The sequence below is a fragment of the Camelus bactrianus genome, chromosome 1 (assembly GCF_048773025.1).
Source record: "Camelus bactrianus isolate YW-2024 breed Bactrian camel chromosome 1, ASM4877302v1, whole genome shotgun sequence".
NCBI classification, from domain to species: Eukaryota; Metazoa; Chordata; class Mammalia; order Artiodactyla; family Camelidae; genus Camelus; species Camelus bactrianus.
The window spans coordinates 41,634,868-41,661,382 of NC_133539.1; positions in this window are offsets into that span (position 1 = coordinate 41,634,868).

Consider the following 26,515-nt stretch of genomic DNA (forward strand, 5'->3'; position numbering starts at 1 on the left):
AAGCCTTCATGGTTGAGCATAACTTTGTTCATTGTTCCACTTGTTTAGCAGAGTGCCCACTGAATGTTTCTATTTCAGGTAGAAATGTATATTCTCCATGGTTTTACTCATCAATTTAAATTTCTCAAGAACATTGTGAATTTAGGAGAAAGACTGTTTTCCAATCATGTACCCCATCCCTAGTATTGTGTTCTGTATACTCATTGGTCTTTTATAAATGTTGGAGATTGATTTATAAATGTAGTACCTAAAATCAATGGGAGATACACTAAAATGTGATTCAACTAATATATGTGCATGAAATGATATCTAAAATCTGACCTCATTCCTATCACTTGAATTAAGCACATTAGTGCCAAAATGTAAGAAAAATTGGTTCTATATCATATTTTCCTATAAGTGGCCAAGAAAGATTTAGGGTAGAATAACATTTAACCAAATTCAGAAATTTGTAAAGGATAATCCTTGGTCCTTCACTTTAATGATAAGGATGGAAGGAAGGAAGGAAATGTTATTGCACTATTTAAAGAACATTTGGTCCTCTTTTTAGATCATGGGTCTTCAACTTTGTTTCCTTATTGTTCTCAATGGTTTTATACTGTCTCGATTGCAAGCTATAAAATTCTTATTGGTTGTTTAATAGACAATGTGCAATCAACAGTTTCATTCATTAAAGGATGGAACCTCTGAATAAATGATTTTGTTTCACTTTTATTAGTTTACCGGTCTCTTGAAAAAGAATGAATCATCGGTCTAATTCATCAAGAAAACTCTAAGAAAATTCACAAGTTGAAATAGCTTTTGAAGCTAAAACAGCCAAAGATGTAAGCCACCTCAGCACACCTTTCAACAATTTTATCTTGGTTCAGAGTGACTCAAATTATTCTACGAATTCATGAGTTGATCCATCATTTCAACTCCCTTACTTGAACACACTGCTGAAATCATTAAACTTACAATTATGGGGAATTAAATAGTCACGATTTGGTAAGAGCCCTACTCCTATTTTTTTTTTTTCTCGTACAATAAGTCAATAAGGTTTATAACTGAAAACGATCTCAGACCTCTGTCTCTGCAATTTTCCCGGCACAAACCCTCCTGCCCTATTGCTCAACTCTCCCCGAACAGTTGACGTGCCAGTCAGAGGACAGTCTTCACAGTGCTGAACCTCTAATATGTGTATGGCAGAATTAAGAGCTTCTCTAACATTGTAAAAGCAGAGAGGTCTTGGGCCAATTACATGGACATGGGCTGAAATTTAAATGTCTGTTTACTAGTCTGTCTCTCACTTTAAACTGTGAGCAACAGGACAGAGTCCCTCTCAAGCATCATTGCATTCTGTTTCCAGCATGTATCTCAACACTGACAAATGTTCAATTCCTTTTTTTAATAAAGGGTATTCATGGAGTACTAAATTTTATTTAAATCAGTATATTCAGGAGTGATGGGGCAGATACCAAGTGTGGAATTAAGTTATTTGAAGACCTTCTCCCTTCCATCCAAATTCTTTCCAAGTGCCAATAATCTAAGAAAAGGACCTCCTCCTTGTGTCCTTGGCCTTAACTAACACTGAAAAATGGGAAAGGAGAGATTATCTCAAATAAGCCACAGCCATGAATTCTAGCTGCATGAAGAAAGCTAGGGGTTGGTTTAAAGGCTTGGAAATTTTATTGACTTTCCTTAAAAAAAAAAAAACAACTAATACATGACAAACCTCAGAAATACACTCAACGCTAAAATTCCTACTCATATTTGCAAACACATTTATTGTTTGGATGACAGTCCTCTCCCTGTCCTTTCTCCTATTCTCTTTCCTGTCACCAGCTTTCTTAGATTTGAAGTTTACTACAAAAGGAGCTAAGTCCAGTGAGCTGGGAGCACTACAAAAAAGAAAAGAAAAGAAAAGGGTGGGGTGGGAACCTGCCACAGCCTGTTGCTCAAAACAGGAATGAAAACCTGGAAGTGCATTAATCAATTCTAGATGTCTGTTCCCCTTGAACATGTCCTCTGGGCCAGTTTCCACATATTTCAGACACATCAAATACATAACACTGTAAGATATGAAATAAGATTGACAGAAATAATAGGAATTAAAAAGAAAATAATTCTCCATAAAATATTTGACTGAAAATAGGGAGACTCACCTAGTAAGAAGCTGGTGGAGTGATCTAAGCCTGGAGTGATGCCAGTCTACACTCAACTCTAGACCAGTGGTTACTGAACACCACTGTGCACTAGACTCAGCTGGAGAGCTTGCTAAAACACAGTTAAAATACTGATTATAATTCAGAAGGTCTGGGACTGGACCAAAAATTTGCATTTCTAATAGGCTTTCAGGCGATGCTAATACTGTTGATCTATGGACCACACTTTGAGTAGCACTGCTGTAGACTACAGAGGGAAAAACAACCAAACCAAAATCAGTTTTCAAAAGGCTGTAACAATGCCTACTTCTAAGGAATGACACCAAAATTTCTGGCATAATTGTGGTGTCATTGACCTGCTTGGAAATTAAAACAAAAACTGGTTAGAAGAGTGAGAGAGATGAGTTTTGTTTTTATAAATGCTGGATTGGAGATGCCATCAGAATATCTCTGTGTCCATGATATGTAAGAGGGCAGGAAACAGATGACTGTCACAAGCACATGGTTAGAATTCAGGTTTAAATGTAAATGTTTGCAAGTCTCCTTAACAAGAGAGAAAAAAGACTCTGGGGTCTGGGAAGAAACCAAACAGATATGCACAGAACCTCAAAGAATTCAATATCATGGGTTAGGAGGGAAAGAGACATCAAAGGAGAGAGACGGACTGGTTGCAATGATTACGATGGAAGAAGACGAGCCAGTAGATGAGTGAGTGTTTAAAGAGGCATTTAAAGAGAATTTTGTTTATTAATGAGTGGGCTCTGCTGCGTGCCTCAAAGCAAATGTGAAGGATGAAAACTGAAGAGAAATGCTCCAAGATTAGGCTCAATAGTCACTGATAAACTTTTTTTGTATATACATTTTTTATTGAAGTATTGTCTGTTTACAATGTTGTGTCAATTTCTGGTGTACAGCATAATGCTTCAGTCATACATGTACATACATATATTCGTTTTCATATTCTTTTTCACCATAAGTTACTACAAGACATTGAATATAGTTCCCTGTGCTATACAGTATGAACTTGTTGTTTATTTATTTTATATATATTAGTTAGTATCTGCAAATCTTGAACTCCCAATTTATCCCTTCCCCAACAGTAACCACAAGTTTGTTCTCTATGTCTGTGAGTCTGGTTCTATTTTATAAATAAGTTTGTCTTTTTTTTTTTGATTCCACATTTAAGTGATATACAGTATTTTGCTTTCTCTTTCTGGCTTACTTACTTAGAATGACAATCTCAAGGTCCAACTATGTTGCTGCAAATGGCATTATTTTATTCTTTTTTATGGCTGAGTGGTATTCCATTGTATAAATATACCACAACCTTATCCAGTCAATGGACATTTAGGTTGTTTCCATGTCTTGGCTTCTGCTCTGCACTGTATCAGCAGCATGGAACAGAAGGCAAACAGCAAATGGTTAAGAACAAAACTATAAAAAAAAAAAAAAAAAGCAAGGCAGTTGGTATGATTAAAACAGGAGAATCATATTAAACTTTAATTTTGTGCACAGAACTAGGATTCAATGACATCTATGATGTTTACAACTATTTTTGTCTTTTTCACTTTAATTTCCCAAGTGTCACTTATAGGTTGTGGTAGGCTGGAAAATGATTTCTTCAAATAAAGCCACATCCTAATCACTGAAACCTGTGAATGTTACCTTATATGGCAGAAAGGATCTTTACAGATGTAATTAATTTAAGGATCTTGCAATGGGGAGAGTAGCCTGGATTATCCAGGTGTCTACTAAATGCAATCATGGGAATTATCATAAGAGAGAGACAGAAGGACATTTCACACACCAGAACAAGACAGCAGTGCAACAACTGAAGCCAAGATGTGATGCTGATGCAGGAAGAAGCCATGCAAAGAAGGCTGCTCTGGGAGCTGGAAAAGGCAAGGGGGCAGATTCTCCCCTGGAGTGTCCAGCTGGAGAGTGGCCCCACTGGCGCCTTGATTTCAGCACAGTGAAACACTTGGGCTTCTGAGCCTCCAGAATTGTAAGAAAATAAATCTGCGATGCTTTAAGCTACCCAGGTTGTGGCAACTTGTCACAGCAGGCAGAGGAAACTAACACGTAGGTCAATACTCAATCTTATCTTCTCAGTATTTTAGTCTTTTCTGTTATCTACTCAGGCCAAAAACAAAAAACAAAAAAACCAAAACCACACTCTGATTATGAACTGTTTCCCAGCTGATGGTCATAATATTTTATTCCTCTTCTCACACCCAGTTTGGAAAGAAGCAGATTTGCTGTTATATGAAATTGGAGGCTATCACTATTTTTTAAATTTGGAAAATTAGACAGAAGATATGGATTTTACCCTTTAAAATGTGAACTTCTTAAAATATGGTTTAGCCAAAATGGGTTGTCCAACTAATCAGAACACATGCCAGAAAGTACAGTCATCAGCATTTCATAACACAGATGCTGAGGACAAAAATCTCATTTTCCCAGTAATCATAAAAATATCAATGAGAATAATTCTGACAGGAAAAATGACATTTAAGCATAATAAGGAAATTCCAGAAAATTAATATTATGTGGAAACTGGAGTTTTGTCTAAAAAAGATATTCAATAGTACCCCTTTTAAAATGACTTAGAGCAGCTCAACAGCAACAACAACAAAAAAAACAGTTCAATTAAAAATATGGGCAAAGACTTTAAATAGACATTTCCCCCAAAATATACTAATAGCCAACAACACATGAAAAATGTTTAGCTATTGTCAGTACTGTTAGTACTCTAACCATTAGGGAAATGCAAATCTAAACCATAATGAAATACTGCTTCATACCCATTAGGATGGCTATTATAAAAAAAAAAAAAAAAAAAAAAGAAGTGTTGACAAAAAACGTGAGGAAACTAAAACTTGTGCATTGCTGGTGGGAATGTAAAACGGTGCAGTCACTATGGATAACAATGTGGCAGTTCCTCAAAAAATGAAACATGGAATTACACAAGACTGCCCACATCAGACACCAATCACAAATCTGGGCCTCCCCTACTTCTGAACTACTGGCTGTAAGTCAGGGGTTTCCACAATCCCTTCCTTGGGTCAATAATTTACTAGAATGGTTCACAGAAATCAGGAAAATCCTTTACTTACTATTGTAAGTTTATTATGAAGGATGTAACTCGGGACAGCCAGATGAAATAGATTCCCAGGGAAAGCCCTAAGGGTGGGTGTACAGAGCTTCCACGCCCTGTCTGGGAGTGCTGCCTCCGAGCACCTCAACGTGCTCACCAACCCAGAAGCTCTCCCTTTGTTTAGGGTTTTTATGAGGGCTTCATTACATAGGCATGATTGAGTAAATCATTGGCCATTGATTATTAACTCAGTCCCCAGACTCTCCCCTCGCAGGAGGTCAGGGGGTGGGGCTGAAAGTTTCAAACCTCTAATCGCTTGATTGGTTCCTCTGGCAACCACTGCACCTCCAAGACTCACCTCATTAGCATAAAGTCAGGTATGGTGAAAGTTTATCGTGAATAACGAAAGCTGCTTCTCTCAGCCCTAAATCTCAGGAAGTAAGGGTCTCAAGATCCGTGGCAGGAATAGGGACAAAGACCAAACATGTACTTCTTATTATATCATAATATCACAGGAGACAACCAGAGTCCAGATGTCAGCGCTATTGTCATTTTCCCACAAGTAAAGCAGCATTCCTCATGCTAGTGTTCTTCCTGGTGAGCATGACTTTGCCTGTCTCTGATGGTGAAAGCATTTGATGAGTGCCGGTCCTCTGTATGTCTAAGATGGAGAAAATGATTCTTTCTAGGGTTTTGATCACTAAATGGGAGAAAGGATGACATATAATTAGAATATAAAGCTATTCTACAAGTGATCTACGTGTATGTATAAGGTACTTAGACATTCTCTGTGTGCAAAATTCAACCCCCCAGCAAAAAAGCCTATATGAAACTTTTATCCCAGTTTTACTCACAAAGACACTGAGGCTTGGAGAGTTTAAATAAATTACGCTAAGTCACATAGATTGATTTTATCCCAAATCTGTGGAATTCTGTGCTTCCTCTTTCACACCATCCTTTCTTAACCAAGAGCTAACAACCTGAGAGAGGTAACACTGTTGGAAATATCTGATATGCATTAAAATGAAAAGTCTTTTAAACACATTAATATTACTTACATGGAATAATAAACTGGTTTGCCTTCTATGAATACACAGCAAAAGACTCAGAGTTTTGTGCATTTTCTTTACCTAAAAGTCCATTAATTATTTCCAATTAATGGAAACTAAAGAAATAATCAAAGATGTTTTGTGAGGATTTAGGCATAAAAATCTTCACCAGAGTTGTCAATGATTGTGAAATACTGGAAAGCAATCTGACACACCTAAGTAGGGAATCAGTTAAACTACATACTCTACTAGAAGGTTATGCCATTATAAAAGTCTTATAGATGTGTATTTGACACATCCACACATAAAAATAATATGTACAGAGTGGACTTCTATGCATCCACAGAAGATAATCTAGAAACATGTATCAGTTATATATATCATATGATATATATATCACATATATTTAATATATATATAAATATATATCAGTGAACAGTTATATCTCTAGGTCAGATAAGATTAGAAGTGACCATTTTCTCTTTTGCTTATCTGTACTTGCTAATTTTTATAAAATAAATAAACACTACTTTCTAGTAAAAGCATAATTTAAAATGTTTTTTCTAAAAGGATGACTAATAAGATATTAAAGAATAAACCTCGGAAATTATCATTCTGAGGAACTAACTGATACAATTATTAATATCTATAGGAAGTTTCTATGATAAATAGAACTCTAAAATGGAAACAATGAAAGGAAATTAACAAAGAAAGATTAATAGGGTGCAATGTGAGAGAAAGCTGGAGGATGTAACCAGGAGAAGTTGATAAGAAGGTGGTAATCCCTCAGTCTTCCCTGACTCCCCTTTGACCTCACCTACAATGCAAGACAACAATCTAGCTAAGCCCCAAGCAGCAACATGGCATAAATCAGCATTTCCAAAGTGCTTCCTGGGGAGAACACAAGTCCCACCAGACAAGTGGGGGTGACAACCATCTAGAATCAAGTAAGTTTGTGAGGTGCTTGGCTTTAAAAAAATTCAACCAATTTCTTTACTACAGAACTCCTCAAGCGCTCAGATGTGCTTTATGCACTGTCAGTCACCAAAGACAGATCTAGCATGCATGCAGCATTCACCAAATAAATAGAATGACAGAACACTGGTTTTGTGGCTTCTCGCTCAAGAATGGTCTTCCAGAAAACACTTTGAAAACCAGATTTCAGAAACAGGTGAAAGGAGCTAATCAGTGAGTAGAAGACTCACCAGAAGGAAAGTGGAAATGGACACACGAAGTTCAATAGTGGCGTCTGCAAAAAATGTCTGGCAAAAACTAACAGAAGGAATGAGGAAGCTGTGACTGGTGCAAAGGAAGAGAAAGAGGCAGTGCAGGCTCAAACCACCAGATTCTGATGTGGTTCAGATAAGACAAGACTGAGTTAGCTCAGAGCTTCAGAGCCTGCGTCCCTGACTGTCCCTGACTGACCCTTCTTGTCTCGCTAGGCTGTCTTTACTTAACACCAAATACGAAGTAATATGACAAATATTCTGTTGTGTAAGCGGGATCTTAAGACAGGACTGTCTCATGTCTGTTTTGGCTGAGACCTCGGGGAGATAGGTGCCCAGGACTGCCACACCCAAGCAACAGGTGAGCTGTGCGGGGCTCTTAAAGAGGTAACGAAGAACCCGTGGTGTAACTCTTGGCTTACCAAACACTTCCTGCCTTTTAGAAAAGAATAGGAAGGTAATGGCAAAAAAAAACCCAACATTACAGAGAAGTGTTGGTGGGTTATAAGCCTAGGGAAGTAGGTCCTTATCTCTCCCCAAACCTCAAGAGAGGGTCTTCAAGAAGACCACCTGAAGGTATAGATGAAAAATTAGTCAGTCGATCTAAGAAATGGAAAATTCTACTTGAGCCAAATTGGAGGATTACAATTCAGGAAGAGCACCTCAGAAAACTCTGAGAACTATTCTGCCCATCAAAAGATTAGGCAGAGTTATTTAAGTTTTTTGAGACAGAGGGCTATACATTAAATGACATATTATTGACAGTTTACACAATCCAGATCTTAGCATACATGGTCACCCCTTAAAAGATCAAGAAGGAATGTTAGTTATCTTTTAAGGATTTGTCTTGTTGGTGCTAGGAGAACGTTATTCTTTATGGCTGAGCAGGTGTTTCTGCTGATGGAGGAGTTTTGCTCCATGTGTAACGCAGGTACACAGTGCACAGCAGCGCGGAGAGAAGAGGCCATAGGGCAGAGAAGAAATTTTGTGTTTAAGTTTTTCTTGTCTTGCCATAAAACATGAGTTTTATTTCACAAAGGGCTTGATATGTGTCCCTTTGGTTTGGGAAACAAAGTAGAGTCAAACACCAGGCTAAAAGCGAGAGGCTGGAGCCCCTGCTCTGAAGACAGAGCAGGCATGGCCTGTCTTAGTCCGCTCATGCTGTTGTAGCAAAATACCATGAACTGAGTGCCCTAAACAACAGACCTTGACTTCTCCCAGTTCTAGAGGCTGGGAAGTCCAAGACCCAGGAGCCAGCTTAGTCCAGGTCTGGTGAGGGCCCTCTTCCTGGCTTGTAGATGGTGCCTCCTCACTATATCCTCACACACAGAGAGGAAAGAGGAAGCAAGCTCTCAGTGTCTCTTCTCATAAGGCCACCAGTCCCATCGTGGGAGCTGCACCCTCAAGACCTAATTACCTCCCAAAGGCCCTACCTCCTAATACCATCACACTGGGGGCTAAGATTTCAACATATGAATTTGAGGGTGGGGGACATTCAGTCCATCCCAGTCTGCAATCCCAGTGTTAGCGCTTCTCCTGGGCTAGGGATGGTCAGGAATTAGAACCTGCCCGAGAGAGCTGTCTGGAGGGGTGAGGACCCCATCACAAAAAGGCTAACATTGCACTGCCAGAATTTTAAAGACAAGGAGGAGGAATTTTAAGTAACCAGCTAGAGAAAATGTATTAGTTATTGAACCACAGATAAGGTGTTGCTAGAGTTTGGTGAAGCCCCACAGAGCCCCCTGTGACGGACAGCTAGAGGAAGCCACGGTCTTCATAAATTGGGGCCAGTCATGTAAAACCTTCCTTGCTCCCTACCCTTTGCTCCATTCCCCATATTTCAAACCTGGAGGGATTAGGAGACTAAACTGCAAAGTGAGGGGGAGGAAAAAGAAGCTGTCATGGTGAAGGAAAAAAAAATCAACCAGATCCCAGCACTCTGACTGAAGGCTGGAACTCAGATGGAGAAGTTTTAATTTTGTTCTCACTGTTTCATGATTCTCAGTATTTTATTCACTGAAATGAGACTCTTTGAATAGGAGTAAAACACTTAATATTTGAGCATGAGGTTTCAAGCAGAGGTAAAGAGAAAACTGTCTTCACAGAATGGATGAGGGATGGTACATGAATAAAAGTACTTTTGATTATGCCTTAAATGTGTTGCTCCTTCAACATACAAGTTCAACTTATAAGCCTTGAGAAGGATTAAACTAGCAATTCATTTTTATTCCTAACTTGTTTTTTAAAACCTACTGCCTGTTTCCTCACTATCCATTCACTCCTTATAATCTTAAAACTCATTTTCTATGGAAATTACCAATACCACTTATTGCTGGGTTCTGTCAAACAATGTTTTAATTTCATTATAAAGTAAACTGTTTCAGAAACATCAGTCCAGCCCCATGTTAGAAGAATTTACATAGTAACATAGCTGATTTTATCCCCCAAAATGCAAGAATGGCATCATATTAAGAGATTATTAATATAACTCATCACATCAGTTGGTCAAAAGAGAAAAACTATATGATTATTATAAAATTCATTAAATCATTATAGATTTTAACAAATCTTGGAAAATGAAGAAGACTAATACCTTCTTGGGATAAAAATCTCAGATTTTCCATGTCAACATCTTATTTAATGATTGAACACTAAAGTTGTTTTCTTCAAAGTCAGAAACAACACATAGTTTGGGAACCAATAAAAGGTTAAGGATGCAGAATAGAAAACCTAAAGGAAAGGTTCAAACATAAACAAAAATGACCAGTGCCATTTCAAATCAATGGGAAATTGGTGGAGACATTAATAAACGATATTGGAACACTGGCTAACTTTTCAGGGAAGAAAATACAAGACCACCTCAAATATGTTTCATGTGATTTAAGATATAGATGAAAAAGATTTTTATAAGTACCACTAGAAACTACAGATCCATATTATCTTGGAGCAGAAAAAGCTCAATTAATAAAAGATAAAAATCACATACACACAGAAAGATATAGTTGACTATGGAATTTGTTTTCTAAACCACATAAGTTACCATAAACAAATGCCTATTAGGAGGCATTCCTATAAATGAGGCACAGAGACAAGTAAACTAGATGATTCTCTATCACCAGGTAGGATCCACAATTTCAGAGGCTGTCAGTCAAAGTAAAGGACTGGAAGTTCGTCAGAATTCTGCATATAGACCTGGCCAGATGTTTTGCTCCTTGGCTATACCACCCACATATAAGGTGGGCTAAGGGACTAGTGTCTGGGTTACCCAACTGTGAGATGCTGTGCTAAAGAACTAGCATCATAACACCCTAATGACTTCCAAGACAATGAAGTGACCATAGGGCCATTTCAGGCAGTAGTTAGGGTAGTGCCATAATGCTCTACCCCGGCAGCACATCAAACTCACCTGGAGGGCTTTTAAAACATACAATACAGGAGGAGTAGCACCTACCCCAGAGGTTCTAATTCAATTCACCTGAAGTGACACCAAGACCCTATTTTTTTAAGTTTCCCAGTTATATAATATTTCATCATAAAACAAAGGGGAGGTATTGATTCCTCAGCAGCAATAGGAAGCCTTTAAAAAAAATAATAATGGTGATTTATTCTTTTCTCAAAGATGCACCGTCTTCTAACCTGAACAGTCCTACTCAATAATTCTAAAAGTAAAGACACACTTCGTTCAGGACAGATCTGGTTTCTGTTAGAAGTTACTTCAGAAGCTATACTTTTGAGTCCCCTTGCACCCTAAAACCTCTTACACGCCAACATCTTTTCCTCTCCATAACTTCGTACCTAATCGTTAGAACTTTAAATCTACTGTTCTCCTTAGTGATAGGCTACAATGCAATGACTAAATAGCTAAAGAAGCGGCATATTTGTGGTTCTGAAGGCAAGAGTGAAGGACTACAGGATCAGACAAGGCACATGGCATCCATTCATGTTGGTACAATGAGAGCTGTTGAATTGTTTTTCAGCGCAATATGTTTGCCGGGTAAAAGCTAAAACAACAACAAAAACACCCTGTCACGGGGGGGCAGGAAGATTTCAGCTTGAACTCCCAGATATTTTGTACATAAGCACACAAACATCTTCGCTCTCAATACATAAACCCTATTCACTTTCTCCTCTGGAGAGAAAAACATCCTTCAATTTCAGTGCTGTCTCCAATGACAGGAATGTGGTTCCCCAGTCACTACCAACAACCTCACAACAAATGCCTTGGGCTGGGTTTACATCCTACAACATTTCATAGGTTTTGTAAAATCATTTGACCTTTTAATATGTTTAGCCTACTTAAACTAGATAGTTTGAATTAGTTTCTTATTGGCCAGGAATATTCCTTTTTAAATCTTTATCCTATAGCAACGGGTACTAATTAGCACTCAAATAATAACTGAATAACAGGCGTTTAAAATCTTCTTTACCCTAAAGCATGTAAACGTGCATGTGAACCCAAGTACACAATCCCTGAGTAAATTGCCTCCCCAGATTCTATGGGTCAGATGGACCTGTTCTGTTAAGACACTCAGTTATGGGAGGAAAGGGGGACTTGCAGTTGGAAGTGGTAGCAAAGACAGCTTCTTAGTTTTGGGGCATCAGAAGAGCGTTCCCTTGGTTTCTCCGTTCTCCAACATTCTCCACGGCCACGAGGAGCTTCACGGGACATCAGGAGCAAACGCCACCCAGAGGGAAGCCCAAGGCCCAGAAGGAGAATAGGTTGGGATGACTGTGGCTGTTACATTGCTCTGCGATAAAATGGGCCCCCCTCTGGGGGAAACTCAGAAATATTGAGGGAGAGAGTCCCTTAGTAAGTGTCTGAAAAGTCCCACGTAAGCAATGGAGGCACAAACAGAAACTTAGGCTTAGCCATCTCCTGGTGGCCATTTGTGTCCTCAAGCTGGTGGACTGTGGTCATACTGAGTTGCTGCCATGTGAGAATGCCAGAGACATGCCATGTGTGCTTTCTCCTGGTGCCCCAAGCCCTCCATGTATTTTTACTGTGCCTCCCAGCTGTCCCAGACCCCTCCTCCAAAAGCACAAACCACACAGGGATAAGGGCCAGGCCTAGACAGTCAAGATTCAAACCTTAAATTCTGTGAGATATTCAAGACCCACATACTCTTTTCTACACCGTGCCGGTATGGGTCAGACATGCAAATAATGGAAACATAAAGTAGATTGTACCTACAACGGAATTTACTACTGTTAAGAAAAAAAATATCCAAAATGTAGAAATTTGGCAAAAGGAAGCCTGCATATCTTTTCAATGTCATCCGTGAACATCATCTAACAGACCCACTCAAGGATTATTTCTTTCTCTGGGAGAATATACCTTTCTCTGACTTGCTATTTAATATGATTCTACAAGGTTGTATAATAAGTTATCAATTTTTGTCTGGAAGAGATGCAAATGACCTCTGTTCAGTAGAAAAAAATAACCCTACACATTATGATTTTATTGCCCTTCAGGACATTAACCAACTTGTCTCCAACTTAGCCAACTTATTTTAGTACATCCCCAATGAACTCAATAATTCGCTGTTGATCAAACAGAGAATGTTTTGAACCAGCTTATCATCCTGCTGGTTCCCTCGCAAAGAGTTAAGTAAATCTTTGACAAATGCTCAATGTGTACTCACATGAGTGTCATATTAAGGTTTTGAAAATCATGCTTTGACACTACAATATGTCATGAAGATTTAGCATAAGAAGTGTTTTTATCCCAAGTTATCCTTTAATAAATTGGGAGTTCAAGATTTGCAGATACTAACTACTATATGTAAAATAGATAAACAACAAGTTTCTTCTGTATAACACAGGGAACTATAACCAATATCTTGTAGTAACCTATAATGAAAAAGAATATGAAAAGAAATATATGTATGTACATGTATGTCTGAAATATTATGCTATACACCAGAAATTGATACGACATTGTAAACCGACTATACTTCAACAGAAAAGAATGCAAATTTTTTAAAAAACTTACAAAAAAAGAAGTGTTTTTATGCAGCAGAGGTCAAGACAAAGGAAAGGTTTCACAGATGGAACAGCACTGAGGTAAGCCTTGAGGCCCAGACAAGATTTCTCCAGTGGCTGTAGGAAGGGAAACCCAACACAGGTACAACTTCAAATATTTACATGTTTACATGGAAAGTTGACAAAGATGTTCTAACGTAGATCATTTAGAAATACTTATTTTAGACCCATTTTTTTGGTAATCTTTGAACTGAAATATTATCAAATAGGATTCATCAAAACATGGAAATAACAATACATTATGACCAAATAGAACTTATTCCAAGAAGAGAAGGGAGATTCAACATCTGAAAATCCACCAGCATAATAAAGTATATCAAGAAATTACAGGAGGAACACCGTGTGATGTCAATAAATCCAGGGAAGAAGACCAAAATTAGACCATCATTTCTAAAAGAGACAGTAAGTAAAGTGGAAATTTCTTAAATATAATAAAAGTTATTTATCAAAAATCAACAGCAGATATCATAAATAACGAAAAAATGAAGCCATTTTTCTTAATATTGAGAACTGGACAGAGAGGAGGGCTACCACTATTACTACCCACTGTTCTGAAGATGCTAACAAATGCCATACAAGTTTTAGAAAAATTAAATACCATGTAAAAATCATTGGGAAAACAAGGATAATCCCTTTGCTGACAAGACTGTATTTTAAAAAGAAACAGAAAAAAAAAAAAACCAGGAGAGAATTTATATGAATTTGTGAGGTGGCTGGGTATAGAATAATTTGTTTACATCTACAAATTTTCCCTGTTTAGCAATAATCACTGAGAAAGGAAAATGGGAAAGAATTTTCATTCTTAATGACAATAACAAGGGAAAATAACTAGGAGTAAATTTGACAAGGATTTAAATGACAAAAATGTTAAATCCTATTGAAATACACACAACAGGATATGAAGAAATGGAAAGATGTGTGCTATGTTCTTGGATAGGAAAAACAATACTCTAGAAATACAAATTCCTCCAAAACTAACATGTAAATCTAGTTTTATCATACTTAACATTGATCAGTGTAAATCTATGATGAGCATTCATCCATATTTCAGATACTCCCAGGAGTGATGAAAACGAAATTATGTCAACCAAGAGTGGATCTATATAGCATTGTATCCAAACCTCACTGTAGCTCCCCCACTGTCTTCACACTGACCCTAAACTTCCAGGACTGACTTCCAGACTTTTCATGAACTGATCCTATGTTAAATGTCCAAGGTTACTTTTAGCATCAACCTCTGTTCCCAACATGAAAGCCTCCCTACGCTGTTCCAGGGCATCATATGCCTCTTTCCCTTTACTCAGACCCTTCCTCTTAATAGATTGCTTTATCCTTCTGCCTCTCCTGGTCCTACAGCTCAAATCGGGTTCCTTTTGATCGTAGGTGACAGAAACCCAACCCAGGTGTCTTAAGCAAAAAAGAGAAAGTACTGGTATACATAATATAAATGTAGAGTAATCTGTGTTTCAAGCACGGCTGGATTCAGCAACTCAAAGTCACCAGGCTGTTTCTCTCCATCTCTCAGCTCTTCCCTACGCTAAGTTGGCTTTACTCTCAGTCATGCTTGTTCTTTATGACAGCAAAATGGCTGCAATTAAGAGAAGCTTCATCCTTGATAATTCAAAAAATTCTTATGTTGAGTCTTATTAACTCTGATCGACCTGAACTGGATCATGTGTTTATTCCTGAATCAGCTATGGCCAGAGAAGAGGCAGTCACTGATGGCTTAGTGTTGGTCATATCATGCCCACGGATCCAAGAGTGGAGTTGGGTTCACCAGAAACACATGGATTGAAAGTGGCAAAGGGACAGTTAATTTCCCCAAAGCAAACTCAGAGAATTATTATCATAAGAAGGGGGCGTGAGTGTTGGGAGAAAAACAACAGAGATAATCACCACACTTACGCATCTTTTGGGATCCAGCCATAGTTTCCTTCCTCAGTGGAGTTCCAATCAAATGATTTTTTGGTTCATTTGTTAATTAGTTTGTTAGACATGCTTATTGTTAATACCAAACAATTGGCTCATGTTATAGAGCTTTTTTCACTAACTGTCATATGTGTGCCTGTTTTATTTCTCTAACTACCCTGAAAGCTCCTGCCAGACAAAGACCACATCGTGTCTCCTTTTGCATTTCTCTCTCATTGACACTCAACAAAGAATTAACTCTGTACTAGGCACTATATCTTGAGAATTTCATAGGCATGATTTCAACTCCTCAAAATCCCCCAATCCAAAACCAGTCACAGTGGAGAAATATAGATGCCAAATTTAAACAAAAATTAACTTGGAACAAGGAATGAGAGTCTTATTAAAAGTGTTATTACAGATTACTATCTGCACCTACTTCCCCAAGAATGGTTTCCTCTCATATGTCTTGGAATAACATGCCACCAAACTAACAAGGAAGACTGATGATGTATATATAGAAAGTGGCTCCAAACCCCATGCAGGGAAGGGGACTGGGCTGTGGGAAGAGTGAGACCTGTGGTGAGCAGCGTCAGCCCTGCGCTACAGCCCGGAATACAGAGCCCACATTAGTCCATGACTGCTTGGATAATATGTGGCTACACTTCTCTCCAAAAGCCACCACCACCGACAGCAAACCAAACAACAAACGAAATAAGATTCTCATTTCTTCTCTATGAGTTCTTCTCAGCCTCAATTCCACCTTTGAAAAGGAGCAGAGAATCTGGCTCCAGGCCAGCGATCCAGGGAGCCAGGTCACACTTCTGCCTCTCCCTTTTGAGTTTCCAACCTCCTTCCAAGTCCCCACTGGGAATTGCTTTGCCCACCAATTGGGCTGTATTGAGAATATCAGTTGAAAGTGAAATGGGCTCCTGGCTCCCTTCAAAGGCATTGTTATCTATCTTAACCAGTTCCTTGAATCTAGTATGTTTTCAGCCCCAGTGTATTTCCAGTTCCTGGTATTTCCATTAAAAAGAAAAACAGACAACTGAGACCTGGTCTCTCTCTCTATCTTTTCCTCCTACGATTAAAATGCTCACACCAGCTTTCCAACAGTACGTTTGATTGAGTAAGTTAAGTTGGTGGGCGATCACAAGAAATCTCAGGGACCTAATAGCCTAAGTTACTTAGGTAGAAGATACGGGTTTCAGACACCATTTGTACCTCCTCAATCTTTTTGGAATCTTGAAAATACTCTTTATTTAAGGGTACTAAGCTACTTTCCTAAGGGTTAATAATGATAGATAAGGGATAAAATTGCAGATTGAGAAACAAAAGATTTGGAGATTTAAAAATAAAGAAGAATGACCTCATATGCATTCTTTTTTATCATTTGGCAAATGTTTAACGGAATTCCTGCTGTGTATTAGACACTGTGATAAGAGCTGGGGATATAATGAAGAACCAGTCAGACATGAGGGAGTGCCCAGGTAGTAAAGGCTTTATCCAGAGAGCTCAAAAAACAAGATACTCTCCCACTCCCAGTGTGGGCTCGAGCTGGGTAAGTGCACTAACCCTTCAGATTCTTGCTGGAGCCATGAATCTGATCCACCATGGCTCTGGTTTAAAGAGACTCCTCTGATACGAAAGATCAGCTTCAATGACTGAGACTCCTTTCCAAGTTTTCAAGAATAGCACCTTCAGTTTCAAATCAAATAAGGTCACCCAATGGGACATTTATTAGGGGAGCTTAAGTTGTCAGACTGCAGTTTTCTTAAGGACTTGCTTCACTGTTAAGGTAATATCTGATAAGCACGTTACTGTCTTCAGAAGAAAAGTACAATATAAATACTAAACGTCTGTTGTGGTATTCTTCTCATTGGCGATATTCTAACTCTGAGTTACTATTCTTGGACTCTTGATTTGCAAGATGCTTTCTTGCCAGTGGCTGTTTAATCTGCTTGCAGAGCTGGGAGTGGGCAGCACATTTTGCCATAAGACAGGGGTCTGACTGCTGAGTTCCTTCCAGATCCATGATTTGATGAGGAGCAGACTGGACATGGGGAATTCTATGTAGCTGAAACATTCTCTCACAGCATATCAGTTTCCCTTAGGAGCAGGAGCACAGGCGCAGAATGCTGCCAGTGGGGTTCTGGAGTCAAGGCCTTTATAGTGTCGATGGGTACACAAAGTGACCAAGCCTAAGACGAGTTCAAATCCCAGGAGATGGATCAAAGGCAATGGATCAAAACCAGGGAAGCATCACACACACACAAAAAAACAAATACTGTATGAAGCCACTTACATGAGGTACCTAGAGGTGTCAAATTCATAAAGAGAGAAAGCAGAGGGGTGACTGGCAGGGGCTGAGTAGGGCAGGGGAAATGGGGAGTTATTGTTTAATGGGTATAGAGTTTCCATTCTGCAAGAGGAAAAGAGTTCTTGGGACTGGTTACACAACAATATGAATGTACTTATCATTGCTGAACAGTACACTTAAAAATAGTTAATGTGTACCATGTATAGAAAACCCTAAAGACTCCACAAAAAAACTACTAGAACTGATAAACAAATTCAGCAAGATAGCAAGATACAAGATTAACATACAGAAATCTGTTGCATTTCTTTACACTAAAAATGAAATATCAGAAAAGGAAAGGTTAAAAAAAAATCCCTTTTAAAATCATATATATAAAAAAAAAGTTAGGAATAAATCTATCCAAGGAGGTGAAAGACTTATATGCAGAGAACTATAAAACATTGATTAAGGAAATTAAAGATAATTTAAAGAAATGGAAAGATATCCCATGCTCTTGGAATGGAAGAATCAATATTGTTAAAATGGCCATACTACCCAAAGCAATCTACAGATTTAATGCAATCTCTATCAAATTACCCAGGACACAGAACTAGAACTGCTCTATTTTTCACAGAACTAGAACAAATAATTCTAAAATGTATATGGAATCACAAAAGACCCAGAGTTGCCAAAGCAATATTGAAGAAAAAGAACAAAGCTGGAGGAATAACCCTCCCAAACTTCAGACAATACTACAGACCTACAGTAATCAAAACAGCATGATATTAGCACAAAAACAGACATATGGATCAATGGAACAGAATAGAGAGCCTATATAGCTATGGTCAATTAATCTTCAACAAAGGAGGCAAGAATATATAATGGAGAAAAGACAGCCTCTTTGGCAAGTGGTACTGGGAAAGCTGGACAGCTGCATGTAAATCAATGAAGTTAGAGCACTCTCTCACACCACACACAAAAATAAATTCAAAATGACTTAAAGACTTAAACATAAGACAAGACACTATAACCTCCTAAATGTTCTCTGACAAAAATCATAGCAATCTTCTCCTAGAGCAATCTACCCAGGCAATAGAAGTAAAAGCAAAAACAAACAAATGGAATCTAATTAAATTTTTGCACAGCAAAGGAAACTATAAACAAAACAAAAAGACAACCTACGGAATGGGAGAAAATATTTGTAAAAGATGAGACTGACAAGGGCTTAATCCCCAGAATATATAAACAGCTCATACAACTTAATAAGAAAAAACAAATAACCCAATCCAAAATTGAGCAGAAGACCTAAACAAGCAATTCTCCAATGAAGACATATGAATGGCCAATAGGCACAAGAAAAAATGCTCAATATTGCTAATTATCAGAGAAATGCAAATCAAAACTTCAATGAGGTATCACCTCACACCAGTCAGAGTGGGCATAATTAAAAAGTCCACAAATGGTAAATGCTGGAGAGGGTGTGGAGAAAATGGAACCATTCTACAATGTTGGTGGGAATGTAGCTATGTGCAGCCACTATGGAAATCAGTATGGAGATTCCTCAAAAAACTGAAAATAGACTTACCATATGATCCAGCAATGGATCTAGAGGGAATATATATCTAGAGGGAACTCTAATTCAAAAAGATACATGCACCCCAATGTTCATAGCAGCATTATATACAATAGCCAAGACATGGAAACAACCTAAATGTCTATTAACAGATTACTGGATAAAGAAGTTGCAGTATATGTATACAATGGAATACTACTCAGCCATAAAAAAGAATAAAATAATGCCATTTGCAGCAACATGGATGAACCTGGAGATGGTCACTCTAAGTGAAGAAAGCCAGAAAGAGAAAGAAAAATACCATGTGATATCACTCATATGTGGAATCCAAAAAAAAAAAAAAAGAAAGAAAGAAAAGAGAGAACACTAATAAACTCATCTACAAACTAGAAACAGACTTGCAGACATAGTAAAAAATCTTATGGTTACCAGGGAAGGGGGTGGGAAGGGATAAATTTGGGAGTTTGAGATTTACAAAGGTTAACCATTATATAAAAAAATAGGTTAAAAAAACAAATTTCTTCTGTATAGCACAGGAAACTATATTTAATATCTTGTAATAACTTTAATGAAAAACAATATGAAAATGAATATATGTATATATATGCATGACTAGGACATTAGGCTGTACATCAGAAACTGACACATCAGAAACTGACTATACTTCAATTAAAAAAGAAGAAGCTGTGGTATGTATACAATGGAATACTATTCAGCCATAAAAAAATAAAATAATGCCATTTGCAGCAACATGGATGGACCTAACGATTATCATACTAAGTGAAGTCAGACAGAGAAAGATAAAAATCATTTAATATCACTTATATCTGAAATCTTAAAAAAAAATGACACGAGTGAATTTATTTACAAAGCGAAACAAACTCACAGACATAAAAAACAAATTTATGGTTACCAGGGGGTAGGGGGGATGGAGGAATAAACTGGGAGTTCAGGATGGCAGATACAAACTACCATATAAAAAATATTTATAAAATAGATAAACAAGGTCTTATTGTATAGCATAGGGAACTACATTCAATACCTTGTAATAGCCCATAATGAAAAATATGAAAAGGAATATATATATATATATGTGTGTGTGTATATATATGTGTATATATATATAACTGAATCACTATCCTGTACACCAGAAATTAACACAACATTGTAAACCGACTATACTTTAATAAAAGAAATAGTTAACATAGTAAATTAACAAAACAGGAAAGCTAAGTATACTGATAGATCAAAAATGCTTAGTAAACACAAAAACAGATAGCAAAGCCCCAAGACAGCGTTAGGAGAGACATTGGCTTCAAACAGGGGCTGCAGTGAAGGGACAGTGCCCAGGCCTGTTTTTGAAATCTGGGTTTTGTATTCAAAATTTGCTTTTGTTAGAAGTGGACTATGCAATACCATCTGGTTGTCCTGATTTAGAGGCACAGTCACGTATTTTGATGGCAGTAAACACCTGCAGGCTGCACTAGACAGCAGAGCCATATACCTCAGAGATGCATGGTCCTGAACCTTTAGATCCAGCTTAAGAACAGAGCAAAACTTTTCAAATTGTACCTAACATATTGTTCCTTTGGACCTCACCAAATTGGGCAAGAACCTCAGAAAGAAAAGTACTACTCCCCCAGTTAATGGTCCTCAAGAAGCAACAAGAGAAGGAAAGGATTAAAATGGCATGGCAGAAAAGAATCAAAGAAAAATATTGAGTGTTATAATGTACCATAAAAATTTTACTACTTGTTTAGAGAGTCTTTGTAATGTTCACAGTTTTACCACTCAAAAGTAATCTATTCACTCCAAATTTAGACCAGACGAGATTTGTAGGCTGCAACCAAGAATAACACACTCTTCAGAGGGCGTGACTCAAATTCCAACTTCCTGACAGCTATTGACACTGAGTTGTGCCCTTTGGACTTCAAGCTCAATTTGCAAAATTGAAGACAGACCAAATGTGCTTTTCCTCTGAGTCCTCATTCTCAGTAATGGCATGAGCAACCTCGCAGTCACCCAGGCTTGAGCTATTGAAGTGAAAGAAATTCTCTTCAACCCACGCCAATCTGGTTACCAAATCCCTTCAACTACACTTCAGTGATATTTGCCCCCCTCACCCCCGTGATCTCTTCCTCTCCCCTGCCTCTGCCACTGCCCTAATCCAGCTCTTCATGTTAATTTTTTGCTTGGTGTGTTGCTAGAGCTTCCTAACTGGTCCCAGCTTGGCCTCACTTTCCACTCCAGCTTTTATCATAAATGGGTGTTGACTTTCATCAAATGCATTTCCTACATCTATTGAGCTGATCATGTGATTTTTGTCCTTTCTTTTGTTGATGTGGTGTATCACATTGATTGATTTGCATATGTTGAACCATGCTTGTGTCCCTGGAGTGAATCCAACTAGATCATGGTGTATGATCTTTTTTATGTGTTGTTGGATTCTGTCTGCTAATATTTTGTTAAGGATTTTTGCATCTATATTCATTCATTCAATGATATTGGCCTGTGATTTTCTTCTTTGATGGTGTCTTTTTCTGGTTTGATATCAGGGTGATGGTGGCTTCATAGAATGAGTTTGGGAGTATTCTCTCCTCTTCAATCTTTTGAAAGAGTTTAAGAAGGATCAATAGGAGTTCTTTGTATGTTTGGTAGAACTTCCCAGTGAAACCATCTGACCCTGGACTTCTGTTTTCAGGGAGGTTTTATATTGTTGATTCTATTTCACTTCTAGTGATCAGTCTGTTTAAATGATCTATTTCTTCTTGACTGAGTGTTGGTAGACTGTTTCTAAAAACTTGTCCATGTCTTCTAGGTTGTCCAATTTGTTTCCATATAGCTGTTCATAGTATTCTTTTATGGTTATTTGTATTTCTGTGGTGTTGGCTGTAATTTCTCCATTTTCATTTCTTATTTTGTTTATTTGTAACTGTAATTTTTAAATAACCTCCTGGGTTCTTTATAACCTAGGAGGGTTATATTCCCTCCTTAAATGCCTTCAGTGGCCCCCCAGTGTTCAGACCAAAGTGAAAACTCATCCTCAATCTCAGGTTGCCACACCTTTCTCAAACTTCCCCCTGAGCCCCGTCTCCCATTACATCTCTTTAGGTACTTAACACTGTGACACATCCAGCTACTCACCACTCCCCGAACATGTTAGGAAATTTTACACATACATGCTTTGATGATGTTGTTTCCTCAATTGGAAAGTCCTTGTTATCTTCCTCATCTTTTTACTTATTGAAATTTTGCCCATCTTTTACCATTCAGCCCAAATATCATCTCCTCCGTGAAACTTACCATGAGCCTATCCCTTGGAATAAATCATTTCGTGTTCATCCTCAACTGTTATTAAATACCTAATGCTACGTGTTGGGTACCAGGCTACAGATCCTGTTCTCAGAAAGCTTACAGTAAGCTATATATATATATACTCCAGAAACTAACACAGTAGTGTAAATCTACTATGCTTTAATAGAAAAGAAGAGAAAGAAATATATATGTATACAATTCTTTTGAACAAGAAATCAAATGTACTGAATTTGAAATTTGAAAGCTGCTAAGTCCGGGAATAAGTGAAAATAAGTTGGAAGACTGAAACTGCTAAAATCTATGAACAAGAGATAATAAAGTCAGGTGGACAACAGAATGGACCAGGGAATGGCAAACACTTGTGTTATTTAGAACTAATAGCATTAACTAAGCTAGCTGCAGAAACTGAAGAGAGGCTTTTAGCATCATATACACCAGAGGCAAATGCAAAGGGAAGCTCTTGTTTTTTTGTTTTTTTTTTTAATTGAGGATGCATGTGGTTTGCTAAAATACCTGCTCTAATTGCATCTGTTAAGATATACTACAAAAAAAAAGCTTTCTTTGCCTGAGCCACTAAATTTGAAGGGCTATACTCTGCATACAAGCATAACAAATGCACATTTAAAAAAACTATTCAAAAGACAAATTAGAAGGTTACTGTCACTTGCACATGACTGGGGAGGTAGCTTATAGAATCAGTGGTGAGTTTGAGGAAAGGGTCCAAAACACCTCTGGCCTAGGGAGAACCAGCCGTCAGCAGAGAGGAGAGTTTGTAGGGAGAGGACAGGAGTTGGTAATTATCAACTATCAGTAACTGAGCACCTGTTCTTTTGGGCTATATGCTCTTCAATGATTCTTATTCATAATCAGAGCTAACATTTAGTGAGTCTTATGGTGTCCCAAAAATTATGCAGTGGATTTTAATTATAATACTTAATAAAAATATAAAATTGTTATTTTTAGCAAAAATAAAAATAATTATTAATTTTAAACAACATAATTATTGAGCAGTTGCTGTGTGCCAGGGATTGTGCTAAGGGTTTCCCATGCCCATCTCATCCATGCAGTAACAACATGGGGTATCTATTCATTCACTCAACAAATATTTTACTTTTTATCCATATACATCTGTATCATGAATTTTTTTAAAGAATGCTGTGAATTTTGTAAACAAACAAAAAAGGCATAGATACATACAAGTGTCTCCTGTAGTCCAGTCCCTGTGCTCATACTGGAGGTACAGCCACGAACAAATAAACAAGTAAATATGTGATGCATCTGATGGTGGTAAGTCATGAAGTGTAGAAAAGTGAGGGAGGGTGAGGAAGACAATGAGGATATGGTGGGGGAGGGGGCTGGAGAGGCTCTTTTACACAAAAGAAGTGGAAAAGGCCTTTCTGAAAAGAAGATGTTTTAGGGGAGACCTGAAAGAGGTGAGTGTGGAATTGTTCTAAACAGAAGTAACAGGAGTTGATACCATTATCAGACTCATCTTACAAATGAGAAATCAGGACCGAGAACTTGACACAGACAGTAAAGTTCACCAGATGTTCCATTTTCTTCCCTATATATCCCTGTCTTCTTTCAGTTAAGCAGCATGACAAGATTAACTGGGAAAACAATACGTAACATTTGAGTCATTTGTGTTTTAGTTATAGAATTCTATTCCCTTTATTAAATAATGTTTTCAAAATCATTCAAACAACATAGAAATATGTTGAGAAAAAGTGGAAGTTTCCTTTAGTTGAACTTTGCTGAAAAGTTTGCCATAAATTAATAAATGTAGGTCCTTCCAAATATTTTGTTATACTAGCATATTGTTATACAGAAATGAGAGCAATTTCATAACATCTGTTTAAGAGGTAATACCATTTGACGAACCAATACCACTAGTCCAGGTAGTGAAATATAAGTGAAAACATGTGTTACTCCCTACAGTAAAAAGCCTACATACATTCTCTAGTTCCTCTCTTCTTTCCTACTGCCAGTGTGGAGCCTCCACTTTCCAGATGCAGCTAATTATGGCAGTGCCTTTATCATCAGCCTGATTGACTCTATGGAACAGAACCCTCCCCTCTTCCATCCCTGGCTTGCATTACAAGTAAAAAATAAAATTCATTATGTTAAGTCTCTAAGAGTTGGAGTTTGCTTGTTACTGCAGAGAAGCCAAATCCACCCTGACTAATACAGAGACGTTAAGAAGTAGCTTCTAAGTGGAAGAGCTAGATTCAAACCTAAGTTTGAGTGCAGAGTCCTCACTCTGTTGTACTTTTCTCCTTAAAATGCCATATCTATCTTTTTTTTTAATTGAAGTATAGTCAGTTTACCATGTTGTGTCAATTTCTGGTGTACAGCATAATGTTTCAGTCATACATATACATACATATATTCTTCATATTTTTTTGATATAGGTTACTACAAGATATTGAATATAGTTCCCTGCACTATACAAAAGAAACTTCTTGTTCATCTGTTTTATATATACTAGCTAATATTTGCAAATCTCAATCTCCCAATTTATCCCTTCCCACTCCCTTTCCTCCCAGTAACCATAAGATTGTTTACTGTATCTATGAGTCTGTTTCTGTTTTGTGCATAAGTTCATTAGTGTCTTCTTTTTTCCTTCTTTTAGATTCCACATATGAATGATGTCATATGGTATTTGTCTTTCTTTCTGGCTTACTTCACTTAGAATGGTGATCTCCAGGTCCTTCCATGTTGCTGCAAATGGCATTATTTTATTGTTTTTTTATGGCTGAGTAGTATTCCATTGTATAAATAGACCACAGCTTCTTTACCCAGTCATCTGTCAGTGGACATTTAGGCTGTTTCCATGTCTTGGCTATTGTATATAGTGCTGCTGTGAACACTGGGGTGCATGTATCTTTTCTAATTAGAGTTCCCTTTGGATATATGCCCAGAGGTAGGATTGCTGGATCATATGGTAAGTCTATTTTTAGTCTTTTGAGGAAACTCCATCCTGTTTTCCATAACGGCTGCACCAAACTGCATTCCCAGCAACAGTGCAGGAGGGCTCCCTTTTTTCCACACCCTCTTCAGCAATTATCATTTGTGAACTTTTTAATGAAAATGTCATATTTAATAAACTATCTGGTAAGACAGGTATTACTAGCTTCATTTTACAGAGAAGGAAACTGAGATTTAGAGAAAATGTTGCTTGTCAAAGATCAGACTGCTGGCAAGTAACAGAGCTAAGGAAAAACTACCTACACCCATAGCTCATATCTTCCTTTCCTCCACACTGGAAATGAATGTTCATCCTATTTATAAGTCATCCTATTTAATAACTCACAAGCTGATACTGTTATACTGACATTTTAGTAATCAAAATACTTAAGAATTTAAAAACCTGTTGGACTCTTCCCATTTATCTTCTGTAAGGGAGCTTTACAAAAAGCCTTTTGGCAATATTATTAAATTACCAAGAATCAATGTTAAGCAGTACACTTGCATTTCAATCTATATGTGATTAATTTATATACCTTTGGAATAAAATAGTGAAACTTTATCTCATTTAAAATCAACCTACACACCACTTTCAAACTTGCATGTGTGAGAATAACAGCCCAAACATTCCCCGTCTCCCATATCAGTGAAGTTCAGGAGTACTGTGAGTTGGCCAAACATCGTACAACAACCCTCCCAACACGATCCAAGTCAGTCTTCCAGCCGTATCTACCCATCTAGTTTCTATCAGATGCAGAAGCAGTAAAGGCTATTGACAATAGTTCAAAATAAAGGGCATCAGGTGTATAGGAAAAGGCAAGAGGATTACACTTCTTAGGAAAAGCACAACCAGAAAAAGCATTGTCACCAGAATATAGAGAGCACTAAGCTTGGA